The sequence below is a fragment of the Triticum urartu genome, chromosome 4 (assembly GCF_003073215.2).
Source record: "Triticum urartu cultivar G1812 chromosome 4, Tu2.1, whole genome shotgun sequence".
Taxonomy (NCBI): Eukaryota; Viridiplantae; Streptophyta; class Magnoliopsida; order Poales; family Poaceae; genus Triticum; species Triticum urartu.
This window is the reverse complement of record NC_053025.1, coordinates 469,379,356-469,395,591: the sequence shown is the minus strand read 5'-3', so window position 1 is coordinate 469,395,591 and position 16,236 is coordinate 469,379,356.

The window sequence follows — 16,236 nt, the reverse complement described above, 5'->3', positions numbered from 1 at the left end:
CGCAATGAGCACAGCTCGAGCCTCCATGGGTGCGCGGAGCGCGCGGGACGAAGAACCAGCTGGGGTGAGCAAGGGAGTAGCGGTGCGGCCGTCTTGCCGCACGGAGGATGCTGAGACGATGCTTGCTGCTCGTCCCCCGCCGGGCCGGTGGCGGCGTTGATGGCAGGTGACGGGGAACGGCGAGGACGCCCGCCGACAGGAGCCGTAAGCGAGAGCGGCCCGGCGCTCGGCACGGGCCCGACGAGTGTCAGACATGGACGCGATGGTCGAAGGAGAACGGGGTGGTGGAAGACGAATTCCGGCGCACCCCTACCTGGCGCGCCAAATGTTGGATTTCGGGTTCCGGCAGACCCTTGAGGTTCGAACACTGGGGTGTGCGCGGAGATTTCGCCTTCTACCTACCTGCACCCCTCCGCCTCGCTAAGATCTAAGCTATGGAAAGAACAGCACAAGAGACACAGGGTTTATACTGGTTCGGGCCACCATTGTGGTGTAATACCCTACTCCAGTGTGTGGTGTGGTGGATTGCCTCTTGGGCTGATGATGATGAGCAATACAAGGAAGAACAGCCTCGCGAGGGTCTGTTCTTGGCTGAGAGGATGAACTGCTAGGAGGAGTTCAGTCACCCTTCTCTCTCTCTCTTCTCGATTCTCTCTCTGATTTCGATCCGATCTCCCATCTCTCCTCTACCCTGTGGGTGGCTAGTCCTATTTATAGGCAAAGGCCCTGGGCCTCTTCCCAAATATTGAGCGGGAAGGGCGCCAACAATTGGCCATTTTGAAGGGGAACATCTGGTACACTTATCCTGACTAAAGTTGGTCCTCGCCTGCCAAAGGCTCTGGTGGTGACGCTGGCTTGGGATCCACAATGACTTCATCCCTGCCGTTGGGCTGGTCTTGGTCTCGTTGCACCGAAACGGGTGCCTTTGCTTGATCCTCCCGCCTGCGCTTGCTCCCTTTGCACCAAAGAGGAAAGGAGGACACTGCGCGGCTGGCGCCCGCCTGGCGCCTTTGGTCGTCATGGCTTGCATCACGGGCACCTCGTGAGGTACCCCGCCTTGATCTCTCCGCCTCCTCGCGAGCCAGCCTGATGAGGCCGTGCCTGAGGAAGCTCCGTGTCGTCCATCCCACGAGGCTTGGCCCCTCGCGAGGGTCTTGGGTCTGTGTTGATGAAGATGGGCCGTGCTGGGCCCCCTTTTGAGCCACGCCGCAGGCCGCAGGCAGGCAAGTCTGGGGACCCCCGTTCCCAGAACGCCGACACGACCTGCGCCTCAAATTTCTCCCGCTTGGTGCTCTCCGTGGCCGCTCTCTTCTTGGCCTCGGACAGCGCCTGCTTGAGGGTCGCCACCTCAGTTGTGGCCCCTTCAATAAGCAGTATACTCCTGTCATTTTTTGCAATTGCGTCTTCTTATAGGCATTTTTTCTATAAGGTATCTCTTACCTTCTTTCTCCTCGAGCTGCCATTTGGCATGGCCGAGCTCTTGCTCGGTCCGCTCGAGGCCCTGCTTCAGGGCGTCCACCTCCGCAGTCAGTGCGGCAGTGGCCAGCAGCGAAGCCTGCATACGTATATTGACTCCTTTTTAGTTAGACTCCTGCGATATTTAATAGATCCTCTATTCGGCTTTTCTTTCCGAATGCCAAATAGAGCATCAGGGGCTACTGTCTATGCGGTAATATTTTTACATATTTCTACTTACCTCGAAGCCTGTTAGAAGGCTAGTACAAGCTTCAGTAAGTCCGCTTTCGGCAGACCGAACCTTCTGGACCACCGTACTCATGATGGCACGGTGCTCCTCGTCGATGGAGGCGCCCTTAAGCACCTCCAGCAGATTGTCCGGCGCCTCCGGTTGGACGAAGGACGACGACTCAATAGGCTTGCTCCTCTTGGCAGGAGTTCGCCTGCCGCGGTCCGGAACCGTTGATGATTTCGGCGCGGTGTCCGGCTTAAAGCCGGACTTGGAGCCCTGGGAGGTCTTGTCCCCTTTACTCATGGAGTCCGGGAGGTCGCCTCGCGGCTCCTCCTGGACCGCCTCCTCTTGCCCCCGAGCTTGTCGCGACGCCACTTCGGTGTCATCCGCAGCATAGGGGGAGGCAGCGGGCGGAACTGAATTCACGTCCGATGAATCCAGGGAGCCGCTCGACGACTCGTCGAGCCCGTCCTTGGGTAGGCTGCATGATTACATTCGACATTCGGGAAAGCTGTGCAACAAAAGGAATATCATGAGTTACTCGGGTATCCGAACACTTACGATTTCGCCGGACGCTTGGCCCTGTCCGGCCACTCCTCTTCGTCCTCGTCGGCGTCGAGGGCGTAGTCCGGCGGAGGGGTTTTCCTCTTTTTGGACCCGTCGGCCTCCCCTACTGGGGCAGCCTTCCTCTTCTTTCCTCCCCCCGCTGGAGGGGGAGAGGTTTCTTCTTCCTCCTCCTCGTCTTCACGGGAGGAGTGCGTCTCGGACTCATCGGACGACGAGTCCGACACCACCATATGCCGGGAACTCTTTCGAGTCCCCATGGCCTTCTTCTTCTTGGCCTTCTTCTCCGGCACCACATAAGGTGCCGGAACCAGCAGCTTCACTAGGAGAGCAGGGGCTGGGTCTTCGGGCAAGGGAGCCGGACAGTTAATCAGTCCGGACTTCGCCTGCCAAGCTTGTCAAAGGTGAGGGAGTTTAGATCCCGCATAGAGTCAAACTATGAAGAAAACTTAACATCCTGTAAAAGATGAAGATATTTTACCTCGCCAGCAGGACGCTGCGAGCTAAATCCGCGGTCTTCGGAGGCGGATGTGGGAGCCTCGACGCCTTTGGTTAGCCCCTTCCAGACATCTTCGTACGTCATGTCGAAGAGCCTGCTCAGAGTTCGGTGTTGCGCCGGGTTGAACTCCCACAAATTGAAGTCCCGTTGTTGACACGGAAGGATCCGGCGGACAAGCATGACCTGGACTACGTTGACAAGCTTGAGCTGCTTGTTCACCAGGGACTGGATGCATTTTTGCAGTCCGGTCACATCTTCTTCGTCGCCCCACGACAAGCCCGTCTCCTTCTAGGACGTGAGCCGCATAGGGGGTCCGGATCGGAATTCAGGGGCTGCGATCCACTTCGGATCGCGTGGCTCGGTGATGTAAAACCACCCTGATTGCCACCCCTTCAAGGTCTCCACAAAGGAGCCCTCGAGCCATAGGACGTTGGCTATTTTGCCCGCCATGGCACCTCCGCACTCCGCCTGGTTGCCGCGCACCACCTTTGGCTTGACGTTGAAGGTCTTGAGCCAGAGGCCGAAATGGGGGCGGATGCAGAGGAAAGCCTCGCACACGACGATAAACACCGAGATATTGAGGATGAAGTTCGGGGCCAGATCGTGGAAATCTAGGCCATAGTAGAACATGAGCCCGCGGATAAATGGGTGGAGAGGAAAACCCAGTCCGCGGAGGAAGTGGGGAAGAAATACTACCCTCTCATGGGGCCTTGGGGTGGGGAGAAGCTGCCCCTCCTCAGGAAGCCGGTGCGCGATGTCTTTGGACAGGTATCCGGCCTTCCTTAGCCTTTTGACATGGCCCTCCGTGACGGAGGAGACCGTCCACTTGCCTCCCGTCCGGACATTGTTGGAGAAGGTTGAGGTAGGAAGTGCGGGCTTGGGCGCTGGAGCTCGGGTGCGCAGAAGATGGATAGGCAAAGGAGGAAGAAGGCGTAGGTAAAAAGGTGGATCCTTATCCCCTTATATGAGCGGATGCGACTATGCGTCCCCACCAACCTAATAAAACTCGCTTGCCTCCCAAGCGCCGTGATAAATGGCGCGGTTGGGTTACCCACGTCCGTATTGATGAGAATCCCGTAAATGGAGGACAGGATCTCTACTTTGACAAGACGTGCCAAGGAAACCGCCTCGCGAAACACGCTGAGGTGGAAAAGTGAAAACGATTCGAACAAAGGCTTGGCCGTAGTGTGATGTCACGCTGCGGAATACGTCAGCAGATTAGATTTGTGTTAATATTATTCTCTTTGTGGCAATTCGTGGAATCTTATTTTGCAGAGCCGGACACTACTCTTGGTGTTTACAAACTTTTATGAAGAATTTGGAGGAGGAACCCTCCTTGCAATGCCGAAGACAATCTACGCGCCGGACTCGTCGTCATTGAAGCCTGGTTCAGGGGCTACTGAGGGAATCCTGGATTAGGGGGTGTTCGGGTAGCCGGACTATACCTTCAGCCGGACTCCAGGACTATGAAGATACAAGATTGAAGACTTCGTCCCGTGTCCGGATGGGACTTTCCTTGGCGTGGAAGGCAAGCTTGGCGATGCGGATATTCAAGATCTCCTAGCATTGTAACCGACTTTGTGTAACCCTAACCCTCTCCGGTGTCTATATAAACCAGAGGGTTTTAGTCCGTAGGACAACTTCATCATACAACAATCATACCATAGGCTAGCTTTTAGGGTTTAGCCTCCTTGATCTCGTGGTAGATCTACTCTTGTACTACCCATATCATCAATACTAATCAAGCAGGACGTAGGGTTTTACCTCCATCAAGAGGGCCTGAACCTGGGTAAAACATCATGTTCCTTGCCTCCTGTTACCATCCGGCCTAGACGCACAGTTCGGGACCCCCTACCCGAGATCCGCTGGTTTTGACACCGACAGTTCTTCTCAGTGGATTCCTTCGCTTTCTCAGCCTCCTGCTGAGCCTGGGCTTCTCCATCTAGGTCCATCCTTTCAGAGGGAACAAGAGGAAACTCCGTGGGAAGTGTTGCTTCCTGTGGGAGGGCAGCGTTGGCTGTACCATCGGAAGCTACTTCGTTGTTGGAGGAGAACGTAAGCTTGGCTTCTTCAACGCCTTCCATCGGTGTGGCCGTCGGCGCTGGCGTCTTCTGATTCTCTAGTAGGGGTGCTGGTGCAGTCGCCTTCACACGTTCATCATTCTTTTGGGGAAGGGATGAAGAAGGAACCACCTTTCTCCCTTGCTCAGTGCTTCTCGTGGATGTCTTGCGTCGTTTCGGCGCCAACCGGCTGAGCAGGTAGCTATAACGCTCATGCCGCTCCAAGTCGGGGGAGATGCGAAACTTGATCCTGTCATTTTCTTGAACAACCCCACCATAGGGTCGTAAACGTACCTGAGTGTGTCGAAGGACTAAGTCCTCAAGTTCTTTATAAAGAACATGACGGTTTCTCCGACGCCTCTCGCGCTTGTGCTGGTTCTCCGTTGGAAAGATACCATCCCTTTGTACCTGTGGCATGCGTAGGAGTGCTGGTGCAGGGTGCCTCGTGGAGGATGAAGTCCTGTCCGTCATCGCTTGCAGTTGTGGCCGATCTCCCTACCTAGGAGGTGACGAAGGTCGTGGTAGAAGTGTCGATCGCAAAGGTTCCCGTGGTGGCCACTGTTGAGTGGGCCGAGGGTCCCTCTCATCGTCTTGATGTCCCCGCCTGGGAGGTGACGAAGGTCGTGGTGGAAGTGCCTGTCGCAAATGTTCCCGTGGTTGCCACTGTTGAGTGGGCCGGGGGTCCCTCTCATCGTCTTGATGTCTTGACCATCGGTTCCAACATGGAGGCATGTTGGGATATCTTCCTTGTGGGAAGTGTCAAGTTGGTGAAGGTTGTCGTCGAGGCGCCAAAGTCTGGCGCTCATGTTGAGGACGATGGCTTGGGGCTTGATGCCTCATCCTTCCTGCAGCTTGAGCCGACGATGCACTTGGTGCCGTTGGATCTTGGAGCCTCCTCTAGATATTGTTCATCTGCTCTTGGAGTTGGCGAAATTCTCGCCGTAGGTCGTCGTCTCGTGGCGCGGGTGCTTCATGCCGAAGGGTGGAAAACCTGTTGTTGTTCGGGAGAGACCTTCCGTCGACCGCCGAGTTGTGGAGACACGGCGCCCATGCACCCCTTCGAGTGTCGCCAATGTTGAGGGAGACAGTAGGGCCTGGTAGAATGGGCTCTTTGTGTGAGCGCCGCTTCCAGAACTCCTTCATGATGGCGTGTCTCACCGGTTCCTTGACCTTGCATGGATCGTATGCCCAATCATCAGGGAACAAGTCATACGGAGGGGTTAAGGTGCTTCGGTAAGTGAAAACCTTATCAGCTAGGTCCATGGCACCGAGGGACCAATCCTCCTCCGGCACCGTGCTCTGAGCGATGCAGGAGGCTATCTGTTGGTGGAGTAACTGTACCTTGTGGTACTTCCTCCTGTAGTTGCGTAGGGGATGAGGGCTATCCGACAAACGAGCGTTGGCCATGAGCCTACGCAAATTATGGGACATGGCCTCCAAACCCCCGAGAAGCTCTACCTCGGTGCGCCACGGAGTTGGTTTCAGCGGCTCCGAATGCGTAGTCATGGTAGGGGTGTGGAGGGACACCGCACTAGACCGCCTATTGGCGGCTCTGGTGCGGAGGCGTTGAGCTGCCTCCACATCACCTTTCATGTCCGCCCTCGTCAATTCCTTCAACAGGGCGCGCGCCTCAAGCATTAGCTCGTGACGCTTCTTCTTCATCCTGGCAGCCTCCTGCCTTAGTGCCTTCTTCGACTGCACAGTTTGAAACTGCGCAGGATCCTGGGCTTGATGGATGTAGACCTTCTCGCCAAGCTCGATGACGACCATGGGCGGCATTGATCCAAATTGGATCATCACCGGCTCCAAGTTGCTGTCGTGGGAGAGTCCACCTGCATGAAAGGGATCTTGATGAGCGGAAATCCTCGCTTTTGCCTTGTCATGCAGCATGCTGTGCAGGTTGGGAGACGAGCGAAGACGATTCAGACGACCACAATGAAGCGAAGATGGGAGGAGAACCACGTCCCACCGGGCGTGCCAATTTGTTTGACACGAGAAAAATCTTATAAGCACTCCGAGAAGAAGGGAATAGAAGGAGTATGGATTTCTCTCATGCGTCGGGGAAAAGAAAAATGCGGGCGTGCCAGTGTACCGTAGTACACAAAGAAAAGTGATACAGGAAACAAGTATTTCATTTATCTCTTTGGATGAACAAAATTACCAGGTCCCATAAAAAAATGGTTGCGCTCCGTGGCCTACTAGCGCGGCCTGCCTGACTATGGCGATGTGCGGTCTCCTGGTTCCCGGGGCCTCGAAAAGTTCTCGGTTAATTACTCCCGCGGGTTGCTCCGCGAGATACCTCCGATTAAGCCATGTGGTCGTCTTCGTCATCTTTGTTTCGCATTCTCCATGCATGATGATGATGGTGTGAGTGTATGGTGTGGGCGGCGGCAAAGCTCGTGTCCTCGTCAGTACACGTGCCGCTCAAAACATGGCCTTGACAGCGTCGATGTAGTTGGTGTTGAAGTTGCATGGGTCCTGCTCAGCTCGGACTTCTTAACGATGTAGCGGCTTCGTCGGGTATGTAAAGGGTTGCCTCACGGGAGTAATCTTTTGTGGAGACCAGCGTCGATGTAAAACCAACTCTCACTCGTATCGGCAAAGCCGGTGTGGTTAGCGCCTCGTCTCAGCTGGACGCCGTGTTTACGACGGTCCTCCAAGACAAGGGCACCACCTCACAGGGCCATTGGGAGTTAGTGTTGGTGAAGTCACGTCGCCTCCTCGCCATCACGCCTCGTCTTCATGGGCTTCGTGTCGCAAATAGCACCATGTAGTGGTAAGGATTTGTGAAGCCACGTCATTGCGTAGCACCATCTTCTTTGCATCGCGGGCTCCGTGTTGCGGGCAGCACCGAGGGCGTGTGTCATCTTCATGGCTCCGGGTCGTGGGCTCCATCTTGACGAGGTAGACATTGGTGGTGTCCTCCTTGCGAACTCCACACCACGATCCTTCCCGGTACCGGGTTGATGTTGTTGACATTGGCGTCATCTTGGCGAACTCCGGGGCGCCATCCACCGCGGCACGGCAGCGGCATCCTTGCTAGCTCCACGCCTCCGTCCTCCATGGCACCGGCTTGATGATATTGGCGTTGGTGTCGTCTTGGCGAGCTCCGCGCCGCTATCCACCGCGGCACGGCGACGCCATCGTTGCGAGCCTCCACGCCTTTTTCCTCCATGGCACCGGCTTGATGATATTGGTGTTGGTGTCGTCTTGGCGAGCTCCGTCTCGCCATCCTCCGTGCCTTCGGGCTCCAGCTTGACGAAGTAGATGTCGGCGGCATCCTCAATGGGCGCCACACCTCCGTCCTCTAGCTCCGGCATGACGAAGTGGATGGCCGGCGTCCTTCTTGTGAGCTCCCCGTCAAGATCCTTGCGGCACCATATTGATGATGTTGACATTGCCGTCATCTTGGCGAACTCCATGGCGCCATCCACCGCGGTAAGGTGGCGGCATCGTTGCGAGCCTCCACGCCTTTGTCCTCCATGGCACCGACTTGATGAAGAAGACGAAGGGCGTCGTCCTAGCGAGCTCTGTCTCGCCATCCTCCGCGCCTTCGGGCTCCAGCTTGACGAAGTAGATGTCGGCGGCATCCTCAATGGACGCCACGCCTTCGTCCTCTAGCTCCAGCATGACGAAGTGGACGGCAGGCGTCCTTCTTGTGAGCTCCCCGTCAAGATCCTTGCGGCACCCGGATTGATGATGTTGACATTGGCGTCATCTTGGCGAACTCCATGGCGCCATCCACCGCGGTAAGGTGGCGGCATCGTTGCGAGCCTCCACGCCTTTGTCCTCCATGGCACCGACTTGATGAAGAAGACGAAGGGCGTCGTCCTAGCGAGCTCTGTCTCGCCATCCTCCGCGCCTTCGGGCTCCAGCTTGACGAAGTAGATGTCGGCGGCATCCTCAATGGACGCCACGCCTTCGTCCTCTAGCTCCAGCATGACGAAGTGGACGGCAGGCGTCCTTCTTGTGAGCTCCCCGTCATGATCCTTGCGGCACCGGGTTGATGATGTTGACATTTGCGTCATCTTGGCGAACTCCGTAGCGCCATCCATCGTGGTACGGCGACGGCATCCTCCCGAGCCTCCACGCCTTCGTCCTCCATGGCGCCGGCTTGCTGAAGTTGACATTGGTGTCATCTTGGCGAACTCCGTGCCGCGATCCACTGCGGCACGGCGGCGGCAACCTCCGCGGCACACGGCGGAATCCTTACGAGCTCCGCGCCTCCAGGACTCCAGCTTGACGAAGTAGACGTCATCGGCCTCATCACCAAGGGTAGCCACCACAAAGGAGGCCAACGGACTGCGCGCCGGCAGCCCCATCGACGCGTCCTCGTCTTCCATGCCTTGGTGAAGTTCGGGAGTAGCCTCATCCTCTTGGTTAGCTTGAGGAAGATGATGATAACGCCAACGAAGTGCTGCATGATCGCGAGCTCCACCGCGCCACCACGTATTGTGCATGCATGCAATAATAAAGGATGAAGGAGTGATTAGATGATAACTTTACCGTTCGGGAAGATCGACTTGGTGTTCATGTTGCTGTCGAGGCGCCGGCTTCTTGTACGGATGATCGTCGGCGTTCTTGTGACGAGATGTCGAGGCCGATCTCTCTTCTCTCCTTCTACTTCTTCTTGCTGCGCGAGTTATGTGACCGTGGTGGCTGGATGTGGTCGATGGATTTGTGGATGTGTTGCTGCGTGGATTTGTTGTGCATGTGATGGCGGCGGCCGTGGTGGCTGGGTGTCTCTGCGTGCCGGCCAGGACGTGGTAGCTCCTGTATTTATAAGACGGAAGGGCTGGACGTTGTACGCAGCCCGCCGCTGATTTCTTCCTTCTATTTTTCTTCTTGATGTCCAAGTCTGCGCAAAGAAAAGGAAACAAACCGATGCATAGCTTGTTTCTTCCAGCATGCCTTTCAACAAAAATCAACGAGGTCGGTTGAGTTTTTGGTTTTCCTAATGTTGAAGCTTGCCAATTATACGAGCACACACCGGCTGCTCCCGTGCATGTAACTTGCACCGGGTATTCGGATATGTATTTGTGCCCTTGCCGACCGGCCGTAGATACTCAAATACATACACATATGATGTATAAATACAAAACGGGTATTCGGATATGTACACACGCGAGCTTGCCGGCCGGTCGAGACACCGGAATACATACACGTACAAAGCTAGACTACTACATCTAGCCAATGTGCATGTGGCCAGGACGTACGCATGCACACGAATTTCTTGCACCAACATTTCATGCGCGTGCATGTGAAAGAACGTGGGCAGCTTGCCATTCATGATTGTGCCATGCTAAATGAATTTTGCCTTTGTATTTATAGCCTGCATAAAAATCTCATTAAAAATATATATATTATTTTATGCAACAGTGGACAAAAACTCATCAAACACGTCCGCGCGGCAGACTCGGGTAATCTCGCCCCAGCCTCGGGTCATGAACATCCTCCCGGAGGCGACGACTTCAATTTCCGCTCCAGTCGCCGGGGCGTCACAGTTGGCGTGCTGCAGCAAAAGCTCGAGAGGGCCCCTCGGTGGTAAAGAACTGCGGAAGGCGGATCCACGTGCTTGGGGGCATCGCCGCCCACAGCACGAACTCGCGCGAGGAGTTCGCAGCATGGACCCCTGGGACGATGGTGTGCGCCTCCGCGGCACGGCGGCCACAGCCCTGGCGCGGGCGGCGGCGCTCATCGCTCCTTCCTCCGGAATCATCCGCGTGAGCATACAAGGGCAACGGCTACCCAGGAGCTGGTCTCTCATACCACGGCCGCGACACCACCGGCCTCACGACCATCTCGCGACGATGGGACCTCCTCTTCTTCGGCGGGAGCAGCTCGGGCTCGTTGAGGGGAGTCTTGCCCTTCTCCGCGGCCGAGAACCTCCGAATCGGCGTCATGACTATACCAGCAAGGAGTGAAGCAAGAAAGGATAAGAAGCAGGAGGAGCAAGGAAGAGACGGGTGATGGGGGCTCCGCCCCCCACTTCTCATTTATAGCCAAGGGGAGGCCAACCGCTGGCCTCCACGATCTAAGATAATAATGATGGTTTTTTGCATGCAGTTGGGACTCGTCAAGTCGGGCAGTTGTCGAGGCGACGTGGGGAAGCGGAGACGCCCACGTCCAATCAACCTCCATGCGTCGACCAAGGCCGCAGGCTATTGGGGCCTGTGGCGCTCCGCACTTGCCCTTTGGCTTCGCCTCGAAGCCAAGCCCGAGCGCGCCTTGGGTCCGGGGGCTACTGTCGGCGTTCTGGGAACAGGGGTCCCCAGACTTGCCTGCCAGTGGCCCACGGCGTGGCTCTACAAGCGGGCCCGTACGGCCCATATTCACCAACAAGCATTCAAGACCCTCGCGAGGGGCCAAGCCTTGCGAGGCGAACGACACAAGACCTCCTCAGGAGCGGCCTCACCAGGCTGGCTCGCGAGGGGCGGAGAAATCAAGGCAAGGCAAACCTCGCGAGGTTCCAGTGACATGAGCCATGACGATCGAGACCAGGCGGGCGCCAGCGCGCACAGTGTCCTTGTTTCCTCTTTGGTGCTAAGGAGGCAAGAGCAGACGAAGAGTACTGAGGCGTCAAGCAAAGGTTTCCATATCGGTGCAACAAGACCAAGACTAGCAGGACGACCAGACGGAGGTCATCGTGGAGCCCAAACGGCGTCACCACCAGAGCCTTTGGCAGGCGAAGACCACTTTTGTCAGGATAGCTTGTACTAGTTGTCTCCCTTCAAATTTGGTCGTTGTTGGCTCCCTTCCCGCTCAATATTTGGGGAGAGAACCAGGGCGTCTATAAATAGGACTAGCCACCACCATAGCTGGGAACGGACGGACCATCCAGATCTGATCCTCAACCACACAAGCTCACCAAGCACAAGAACACCTCTCCTCGGAAGGTTGTTCTTCCCCTGTAACTGTTCATCCTCAGCCCGAGAGGCAATCCACCCACACCACACTGGAGTAGGGTATTACACGACAACGGTGGCCCAAACCAGTATAAATCTTGTGTCTCGTGTTCTTTGGGTTCGTCGAGCTAGGCCATGAAATCATGAAGTGCGTTAGCTAGAGAGAGGGGGAAGATCTTTGCATGCACCCCAGTGTTCGAACCTTAAGGGTTTTGCCGTAACCCGAAATCCGACAACCACCTTATGAGAAGAACACACAATGAATTCTGCACAATTTGCCACGAAAAAAGGTTATACCCGTGCAACCTGTCCTCAAACAGCTCATTTACCAAAGCAACCAAGAAAAGCTCTGATATGCAGCTCTTGTAATATTCTGTGGCAAAAGAATATCAATGCGCATCATTGGCTGCAAAAGTTGGAAATTCTTTCTAATGCAACATCATATCATTGTTGGAGCCTCTTCCTTCTATTTAATAATCCATGTACTTCCTTCCTGACAGATAGAAGACTTCTTCCAATCATTTGTGATTCATTCATATTTTCATATACATTACCTTTGTTTATTTGTTCGACCTTTTAAATTAATTACTTTACTTATTTGTAATATCTTGTTTAAATTTGTATCATCATAATATACGCACCTTCGATAAACAATGCAAAATGTACTTCAAACAATACCTTCTTCAAAGATTACACAAAATACTTGTTTCTAACTATTGATGTTCATTCATATAATGCATTAAATGTTTATACAAACTTTTAGCAAAAAGTTCAGTACTTATTCAACTTCTTTTGTGTGTTAGTTGCTTCTACTTATAAATCAATTTTTAACATATTATGACGCTTTACCGTATTGCATATTGATCATAATGAACTTTGAATTCCATCTATTAAGCTAAATCTAATTCATCTTATGTTAATAATTAAACTTCATTCCTTTTGTTGCATCCAGTATGAATGTCTTTATATCCTATTCTTACACTAAGTTTTATCCAATTTCAAATAAATTCTTCAACTTACCTCAATGCAACTTTTACATATCCACAAAATATTTGTATAGTACACTATTTTAATATGACAGTTCCTTCTTGTAGAAACTTCATAATCCAAGCATGACAATCGACAACCCATATTCATCAACCCTTCGTCACTATGCTTAATGTTTCGGAAGTTCAGACTACTTAACGATTCCACGAGCGTTTCGGGCATGCCAAGATGACCTACCGATATGTTTTAACTTGTAAATATACCTACCAGTGCACGGGACAAAGCACAACTCGATTTGATTATCTACGTATCTTTTTCGTCTATTTTGATTAATCTGCCCTAATAGTACCTAAGCCCTTTATAATAGAGGAAATCATTATTGGCTAATGAAATTCCTTTTAAAATGCGAGAAATCCATCCATTTCGTTATGTAATGGTTGTTCCTATTCATATATCTTAAACTTACAAATCACTACTAGGGAAATGCTTATACACAAGAGCTCACCAGTAGCGCTTTTTACAACACGGCGTTGCTGCTAAATAGCAGTAGCGCTTGGTCAGCAGAAGCACTGCTACTATGCATATAGCAATAGCACTTTTGTTATAAAACACGCTACTACTATAATTTCCAGACCGTTGCAGGCAGTCTAGGTATACTAGTAGCGCTCATACGTAAAAAGCGTTACTGCTATTGAACTTAGCAATAGCGCTTTCCTCTAACTGGCGCTACTGCTAAATTCAGTCCCCTCCTAATAAGACAAAAGTCTAGTCCCACCTCGCTTCGCGAACTGAATGTTTACCACCTTAAATATGGTGCTTCTCAAACCATTACAACCACTTAGTCTTCATTGAACTCTATGTGTAGGATCTGTGGCCGCAACAGGAATCTTCGTCGTTTCTTAAACCGGTGAAGATTCCTATTAACAATTTAGATTCTACACAAAAAGATCATTGATGACCAATGTATTTTTGATTTTTTTTACATGCTTAGCCTTAGCAGTAGCCCGTTTTGCAGAAGGCACTACTGCTACAGGCATAGCAGTAGCGCTTCTCGAGTTAAAAGCGCTGCTACTATGGAGTTTAGCAGTAGCGCTTTATCCTACACGCGCTACTGATAAACGCCTTATCCAACCGGTCGCGCCCACACTATCCCTCTCCACTCTCACTCTCGCTCCCCCGCACCCCCCGTTGTCCACTGCCGCCGCTGTTCCCCGACCACCGTTGTCGCCCGCCGCCGCCGTTCCCCGACCATCGTCGTTGCCCGCCGCCACCGACGCTCCTGCTCCTCCTCCACTGAGGTAGTCCCCCATCCCTCCTCCTTCTCCTCCCTCCTCTCTACCGCGCCCCTCCCTCCTCCTCCGGCCAAGCCCTCCGCCAGCAGCCCTCCTCCCACCGCCCTCCTCTCCCCTCCCTCCTCCCCCCCCCTCCTCCCTCCTCCTCCTCCCTCCTCCCACCGCCCTCCTCCTCCTCCTCTCTCCTTCCTCCTCCTCCTCCATCATCCCACCCCTCCTCCCTCCATCTCTCCTAAACCCTAAATTGTTTTTTATTTTCTTGTATAATGTAGTTTTTTTACTGTTTTTAGTAAGTGTTTAATAGAAATAGTTTATTTAGGAAGTGGTTAATAGAACTAGTTTATTTATAGTAAGTGCTTAATAGAACTAGTTGATTAGTAAGAAAATTAGTTATTTTTATTTATAGTAAGTGCTTAGTTGAACTAGTTGAATTTATGTCATTATCACTTTGTCATCAAAGAATGCTATATGAGGTTTGATGATCTAATTAAAAATTTACTCGATGGAATATGCAGGCTTTGTAGAGTCGTGTCTCCTTGGAGTGATCGTCATCCGAGCTACCTCTACTTCCTCTACACCCGAGTCGTTGAGCTAAAAGTCCACCTCCTCATTCTCCACTCCTCGGTGTTGAATAGAGTAGAACTAGGGTATTTAGTTATGCTTATTAACCAAATGAAATGTTCAGGTTATAAGATATATTGAAATGTTTTTGTCAATATTGAACCATTGAAATGCAATGAGCACCAGTTTATGCTCATGTGCGAAGTGTTGATTCATTTCCGAGTGGCCTATGTTTTTCCGGAGTGTTGATCCATTTCCGTTCTGGCAAATTTCAGACGCTCGATATGTCCTATTTTAGCAAAGGTTTTGCTGGATTTTCCGTGAATTTAAGCATGACTTGTGCTAAAATATGTAGGAAATATCGAGTGCCCCGGATTTGCTAGAAATAGAATTAAATGACATTTCGAGTTGAATTTAAGTCTGTCGGGGCTCCATACATGATAGTCAAAAAATAGCGTGGGAGAGTCTCCACCATATATGAGAGAAGAAGAATGCCGACTGTTGTCATGTGGGTCGCTTCTCCTTCTTCTCTTTGTGCTAGACCTTAGTTATGCACTAGGGGAAGGAGGAGTAGCAACCATCACCGACGGTTACAATATCAGAGAGGGAGTGCCCACCATATATTAGAGAAGAAGAATGCCGACTATTGTCGTGGGGGTCGCTTCTCCTTTTCCTTGTGCTAGATATTTGTAATGCACTGGGGAAAGGAGGAGTAGTGACCATCACCGACGTTCGCAATATCAGAGAGGGAGTGCCCACCATATACGTGAGATGAGAGTTTAGGAAGGAAGACTCGACAGACCTAAAGTCAACCCGTTGCATATTGAGTAATAGTAATCTGTGTGTTGAGTTTCCTGGTAGTTGTCTTCGATCGATTTTCAATTTCAACTATGAACATAGGAAATGTCTGACGACGAAAGGGAATTCGTTATGTGCGAATACTATGAAGACGAGCGCGGCCTGTGAGATAGGTCTCACCTAGTTGGTGGTAGGCGCTTCAGCATCCTGCTGGATGAGAACTTCGAAGTGGATACAGTAAGTCACAACGACAAGTATTTTTTCGTAATTAAGCATGACTTCTGCTTCTTTTGCTTCAACTTATAATTTTAATTTTTTTACTATTCTACTAGCGTATCCCCTGCCATGCAAGAATTTATGTCTTGGATAAGATCGGTTTCAGTACTATGGAAAGTATGGAGGTAAAGAGAGTTCACTTGAGGACCGAGCATGGTTATACTTTTGCCGTAAAATTATACAATGCAGACACCTACACCTATTTTGAATGCAAAAATTGGAGAGCACTATGCAAGGCTTATGCATTTGAGCCTGATATGCTTATCGCCTTTGATATTCGTCCGGAAGATGATATTGAAGGTAATATCGACATCTGGGTCGATGTGCAGATGCCTCCAGTTCTACCATTATGTGAGTTTCTCAATCATATTTATTAAGTAATTTATATTGTTTATTTAAAAATAGTTGAAAACTAATTTATATTGTTTATTCAAGCAAACCTGTCCGGCGCTTGGTAGATAGCACCTACTACTGTCCCGGGGCTGAACTAAACTGCGAGGAGATAGGTCATTATGTTTCATGGCTTGAGGATCTTGATATTGTCAAGACAGGTTATTTTCCTGGACTTCGAGATATTCGTACTCAAAAGTGCGACCACTAGTGTGTG